Source organism: Amyelois transitella, chromosome 5, assembly GCF_032362555.1.
Source record: "Amyelois transitella isolate CPQ chromosome 5, ilAmyTran1.1, whole genome shotgun sequence".
NCBI classification, from domain to species: Eukaryota; Metazoa; Arthropoda; class Insecta; order Lepidoptera; family Pyralidae; genus Amyelois; species Amyelois transitella.
The window spans coordinates 5,592,652-5,600,395 of record NC_083508.1 but is presented as its reverse complement, the minus strand read 5'-3'; positions in this window follow the sequence as shown (position 1 = coordinate 5,600,395).

Genomic DNA, 7,744 nt, shown 5'->3' with positions numbered 1-7,744 from the left:
AATTTCCCTCATGACCTACATTGTCAATAAACAGTTAAAGCTTGTTTTTATATCAAACAAACAGTAATAGCGAACGGTTGAAGCATAACACTGCTATTCACATACAAAATAAACAAAGATTAACATAAATCATAAATTGCTCTCTGCACATTTTATGACAAATGAAAATAAAACAATGTACTTCAGAAAATATGTGCTGTATGAAAACACAATCTCGTTTATGTTACGGCGTTTTTATAATGAATGAAAATAAAATTTTTCCTTTAAGTTTTCAGTCTTCTTTATTAAGGTATTTCAAATTTTCTATTTTTATGTCCAAAGTATTTGCTGTGGAATTAGTATCTCAGTAGGTATAGTCCAAAAGTTATTTATATGAACTTTTAATTATGCGTATTGTAGGATTTTATATTGCATAAGTAAGAAAATCTTAAAAAAATAAACTTATTTGTATATTGTACGTGTATCCAAATGTCAGTGAAGGTGTATATGACACACACTCCGATATCCTTTTGTTATACAACTCACGTGCCGCCTCTACGTGCGAAACTTTAACAAAGCTACACCATTTCCGGAAAATTATTTATATGGAATAAAAAAATCGGCACAAACACTTGCGACTTTCTTTTATTTAAGGATTATATAATTCTAGAGGTCAATAGGCGCCAAAGGAACTGAGTGAAGTATCGTCCGGGGATTGTAATATACATAGATACCCGGGGCAGGCAAGATGCTGGGTCACGGAGAGTTTAATTCATCCCAAAGTAGATATCACCCAATATCGTATAAACTTCAGTTTGTTTTGTATTATATTGTAGGTTAATCCTGAGAAAATTTTGGACGAAAGTTCTAGACGAGTAAATTTTTTGTCATAACAAACATTTTCCTATAAAATCAAAAGCTTTCGTTATTTGTTGGTATTTCATCACACGCCCTCGATGGCAAGTGTTGATAAAATCAAAAGCTAACAAAACAGGAACCTTAATTAAACTGATAAATGTTGCGATAAATGAAGCTAAATTTGCGTTTTGATAACGTTAATTACGGAACTGACTAAAATGAGATAAAATAAAAATCCGGGTCTCTCCGTACAGTGCCACTGTTACATACTCGTATTAAACATGAATTTTTATGTTATAAAGGAAGCACACACAGCCAACAGCATATGAATCTATTTCTAATCTGTGGCCATATACGTCATCACAACTGTGCATGTGAATATAGTGGGTAGGAGCGGTAGAACAAAGGTATCGAAATTTCCGATGAAATTCGCATATCTCTCAAATATGAAGTATTGGGATTAAGTTGTCACATAAAACCGGTTTATTATTAGGCGGTTATTGCCTACAGGGCTAGCTCGTAAGCCTCAACAAATTTATTATATTTACTCATCAATATGAACAACTTTTTCGTGCGATTTGCATGAGTAAATTTTGATGATAAAAACTATCAGTGACTAAATTGAAAATGAATGAAGATAAAGGAGCATTTGTTAAAGTTTGTGTTGGTTATTGACTCAGCCCTACAATAAAATTTGTCGATGTACACTATCCATGCAAATATTCGTCTGCCTCCATATGTATTCTTTTTTGTTACATTTCTGATAAATGATCGAAGTAGTCATAAACCAAGTATTTCCTTCATTGTTAGGTATACAGTTTTCATTAGTCTCATAATTTGGCAGAAAATTTGTGTGAAAATGTTACTCGGACGCATTGTATGAACGTTATCTGTTTGATTCCATAGGAAATTAAAATTGTTCACGTTTGTGCAAAAAACAATATTTACGAATCACCACAAAACCATTAAAAAAGGGGCGCCGAAAAGAGCTTCCCTGTAAAAACAGCGAATTGACATTCTGTAGCGGCCAAATCGCTAAAACGCGTTGCTGATTCCGTACTGTTCCATAATTCATGGGCATCTACTCGGACGAGCTCTACCGATAGGTTAGGTTAATTGAAAAAACAGATGTTTGCATATTCCTTGTACTAAAGCGAACAGAATATATGAATTTCCAGATTTGTTTTTCTTAAATTCACAAAAAAATATATATTATAGTTATTATCTAGAAGGACACACAAAATAGTCTTTTTGTAGCCTTCAGGCAAAAGTGAAAATTGTCATTTGGTTGGTTTTGCGTCCTAAAGAAAATTAATATTCATAAGAATTCAGTCATTTAGACACGAGCACGATTCAGAATTAATTTGTCCAACAAGTACCTACCTACTTGTTATTTTGTGCCCTCGAAATTAAATTTCACCTAAATACTTCCTTAAGGTAGATTATAAGATATTTCCGCTTTTCTGTGGGTAATATATTCTATAATTTGCATTCGTTAGTGATTCATAAAAATATCACTTGTATATTAAATTTCAATTAATTACTGCGTTTTTGATTTTTGATAGTGTTAAAAATTAAATCAAACCGAAGGTGCTTTGAACAATATTTATATATAGATAATTTAGATAATCCTTTTAAACTCCTAACCTACTAATTCCTTTTTTTCTTTCTTTCCTGCTTATTAATTTGGTAAATAAAATATTCTTCATAAATGACGATTAACAGCACCTAAACATGAGTAGGTAAGTACTTAATGTATCATAGTAGTAAGTTTTGAGCTGTGAAATGTCTTGAGGCGTGTGCTATGTATGTAGCAAACTGCATTACCCACGGCTAGCCGGTTTGTCTGATATACATTATAACCTCATCTAGCTGCTAGTAAAATGAAGTTAGGTCTAGCATTATCAGATCGGACGTACAATTACAAATTTTGGATAGTTAAGGTAATTTATTAAGTATAATAACGATACCATATTCGAGCAATCAGAGATCTCTTTCAATATTAACGTAACATGTCTAGTCTATATACATATAAATAAACTTACTAAAAATAGAGACATCGATTAATAATTCGAGAAGCACAAAATCAAAAAGTTGACAAATATTTACAATGCAAAAAATGTATGGAACCCATTTTGAAAACTCCAGCAGAACGGTCCCCACCCCATTCACTTATACATAACGATGTTGTATGTTCAACTCTTATTACAGGATTACACCATGTTCCGCTAGACAAATGTGGGTAATTTATTATTCTTGCAGAGAGGTTAAAACAAAGTAGAACAATTCGCAACCAACAAGTCGAAATATAAACAACTTGAGTACGAACACTGCTTGCCCTCATAAAACTAAAAATGAAGTTAAATGGCTGTTCCTGCACAAAATTCAGAATTTCACACCCCTCTATTATTGTGCCCCTAGACAACATAAAGATCCTTCTAAGCCAAGTTTCTAGACCTGGCGGTTTGGGCTATGCTTTGGCTCTTCCGTTCCGTCTTTATATTTGTAGATTTTATTTTTTTTGTTTCATTCAACTGTTTAACAACGAAGTACAAATTTGCTAATTAAGTTTAATTCAGTATTTTTTATTGGGTAAGCTATTATTTGAAAGAACATCTGTATTTTAACCTCTCTCTCATCTCTGCGTGTTCCCGGTTGCACCCTCCACCAAGGTGCTTCGATGGCCGGGGTCCGCCTACCGATTTCTGTATTTGAATGTTTATTGAATTAAATAGCCAAGCTTTCTATGGATATAGCTTTAAATGTGTGGTCTATGTTGATAGTTTTTAGCTTAAAAATTGTCTATATTAATATGTACATATGTATCTATGAAACAGACGTATAGTGAAATGTTTTAGAAAAAAATATATGAGTAGATGAATGCACATTTAAAATCAACCTTGGATAATTGTTTATAATATTTTAAGTACTTGTATCATTTAAGAAACTTTCAATTGAATTTTATTATATCTATTCAAACACACAATTCTTAATGTCCTAGCATGTTGTTAAATCATTTGACAAAGAATGCTGCTGACAACGGCATGTTGAACCCCAATACAACTTATGTCAAGTTCTTTTTTTGGATTTATTTAGCTTTTTGTAAATAAGTATTAAGTAAAAGCAACACATAAGAGTGTACATAGGTATTATAAAACTATTTATAACATTAAAATGTTGTAATATATCACTATGTTCAATTATTTAAAATAAAACTTTATACGGAGAAATTAGTTTTATTTTTACTGGTATTTTGACCACTGTAAAGGACAAATGGATATTTTTACAAGCAATATCTTTTTATTTGATCTTTTAAAACAATTTCTTGCAGTGATAAGAAAAACAGTAAAACAGAAGAAGTTTCAGTAGGAATTTGAATAAAAAATCAGTTAAAAAACATTAATAAGTGGATGCCTAGGTCAAAGATATTTATATATATGTAATAACTAAGTATTTGTAAGTTATGTATGTACATATGTACCATTTAAGAAATAATCCTGCCGTTTTGTGCGTCATCTGGTTAGTAGGTACGACATAGAATTGCCGGTCCCTTACAGGTCGTTTTATCCGGATTCTAATGTATATCGGAAAAAGACATTAAGTGCTTTCAGCTGAAATGATAGGAAGCTCAATCGCCGTTTCTTTTTAAATAGATTTGTCTATAATGATAATATAAAGAATAACAATTGCTATGTTATTACAATTTAATTCGGCGAACAAAAAATAAATAAGAAAACATGATTTATTCATTTGTCTTATTTTACAAAGACAGACAAAGGAACTAAGCGGTATTATTACCTTGAGGCTTTAAGGGACTCTCCAACAGTAATATAATTAAATTTTGACTGTAAAAGTACTAGGTGCTTCAAAAATATTTTAATTTCTTAGAATGAATATTGTTCTTTGCTAGCCAAAAGAAAAGGAAGTCAAAAGTAAGTTTATTGAAGAAATTTTATTCATTTTATAGAGTTTTCAGAAGACTCTGTGTTCGATCGCTTCCATGCTAGCTGGCCAAGAAAAAACAGAGGTTGCGTCAGCTGCTTTTTCTTCCTACGCAGGTTGTAAAACACACTTTCACTTGGTTGACACTATCGCTGAATGTCAACTTCATAACTAAGGCATCCATGAGAAAATAATAAAGCATAAGCTTTTTATGTAAATATTCTCTAGAAATCTATAAAATATGAATGGTAGATTGCTGTTCGAAAGCGACCCTTTGGTTTGCAAGAGACATCACTCGAATAAGGCCCTGTGTTGTAATTTATTCCGGGTATTATATTTCCCGGATTTACGCACTTCGTGAATATCTCGTTCTTTGTGTTTTACGAGTACCCTTGTGCCTTTTAAAACATCCTAATGAAGCACTACGAGGATCGCCATGTTGTTCTGTTGTCCATCACGGAATTGAACTAACAGCGGAGTAAACAAAATCTATTCAAGTATAAATGATCCCAATGGATGTCATGTCATATTCTATTATTGATCACAAATTGAATGCTATTTGTAACGTGTTTCTATCCGGAGTTTGGTGATGGGCATGTCGTAATATATCAAAGGAATGGCAAGTCGATATGAATGGACAGTCTGGCTCGGAATTATTATCGGGATGCAGAAGCAGACAATACACGAAACGACGAAAATGTGTAATGGTTGCATATATGTACCTACGTCGGATTGACGTAATGAATACTGCCGAGACCGTGTTTGTTTGATGGTATTCATTGTCTTCACTATAAATACTTATAACATGTGTAGTTTAGCAATAATAGCTAATAACAATACAAACAGTAATAGTTATTATTTAGGTGCTTGTTTCGATGCGTGCGATGAACACCTTAGCTAAAATGCCAGCTGCAATGGTTATGAAAAAAAAAAACATGACAACTTAATATTTTAAAACGAAATTCAATTTATGCACTCACCTAAAGTATCCTTTATATTATAAAAATATTTGAACGTTTTTCCGTCAGTAATTATCTCTATACGCCATCGAAATATATTTTGAAATATTGTGGTGAGATCAATGCCGGGTATATGGCTAGATTCGTTGGAGTTTTATGCAAGAATGTATGAAATGCAAACAGCGCTCTTTGATCTGTGTGAAAGAAATGTGTATTTCATAAACAGTTCACCATTTAGATCAATCTTCACTTTACCGATTTCCTGTCAAATCATCTGAAAGCGAGTCGGGGAGAGGGGAGCGGTGGGCACAAGCAATGTTTAATGAAGCTGAAAGGATTTGGAATTAGATTTAAATATAGCAGTTTGAAATACAATCGGGACTTGATTATCGACAAATGAAGTGATTGACTCACATGATAAGAAGAGGAAGTCAACAGTAAAAACATTATCAATATGTTGACAGCATATAAAATATTACAGGTGCTTCACACCATGAAGTTATAAGAGAAAGTAGATGCCCTTTCCCTTATAACTTCATGGTGTGAAGCACCATTATACGTTTTATAAGTATACTTTGTAAAATAAATAAAGGGATCAACGCTAAAAATATAAAATGTTGTCCCATATTTAAAAAGTTGAATAAATAAGTTTTACCCCTGGTTATAATTTCAGATCACGTGAATGTAAATTGAGTGAAATCGTATGCTACATTTGATTTCACAGACCTGCACGCATGAACGTGTGAAAATGAACTACGTGTTCGTGAGTGCCAAATAAATTGACTTTTTCTATATCGGTGGGCGGCAAAAAATATTTGGATCGGCAGCTACCAGCCACTGTATAAATATCATGAGATGAGTTCACGTCTGCTGTTGGTGCTATACAATGATGTATATTGCTAAGTATAAATAATAATTATAAAGAATAAACTTGAGATTCTGCTTGTAGGCTGGTCTAACAAGCTGTCACTATTTAAATTTCAATTCCTTCACTGCCATACAGCTAAACGTGGCTTTCCAGGGTTTTTAAAACAGTATATTGCGAAAATAAAAAAAAATGATTTTAAATCCGATATACCGAAGCTTTTGTAGTGTATGTACCTACATAATATACTTATGTTAAATTATGAGTTATATAGTAATAAATAGTGATTATGACAAGGGAACAAAACGAGTGATAGGTACCAAAAATGCTTTCTGACTATAAATTGAAAAATACCTACATAGCTTTCATTGAAATAATTTTTTGTATTTTTTCAATGTTTTAAAACGTTCAAGGTTGATGAAGAGTGAAAAAATATAAGTAGTTTTACATCTTTAGACCTCTGCCGCTCTGAGAGTCAATCATATATTAAAAATTGCTAAACATTTTCTCAGCGTGAAAAGTATCACTTACCTAGATAAGTTATTATTACTAGCCAAAAGGCATTTGAAATCAACAGCTGAGCATGAAATTGTTTACGCTATGATGAGAGAGTAAGCCGAATAAAAATATACAGTTTGTGTAAAAACAAAAACTAAAATAAAATGGTAGCTTTCGTTGTAATACTTTATAGATGAACTATCACTTCTTGTTTATCTGGCCTATAAGATAAATAACAAAAAAGGAGTTACTAAAATTATTGCTGTTGATAAAACCTACTTTAGATACCTGTCACTATCTGAATCTCGATTCGATCATTAACCCATACAGTTGAACGTCTTTCAGTCTTTTCAAAACTGTTGGCTCTTTACCCTAATTATAACGAAATGTCGAATTATCTTAAATATCTCACTTTTATTATCCTAATTATCTAAGAACTATAAAATATAGTAATGTGATATTTTAGTAATTTACAAACACAATCACTGTGTATAAAGTTTCAGTTTAATCTAAATTTATTCAAGGTAAGGGCTTTGAGTTTAGTTTACTGCCAACTAACTCCTACCTTACTGATAAATCCGAAGCCCTTATTTGCTGAATATATTAATAATTAATATCCTTTGCGGGTAGACACCTGCTTCAA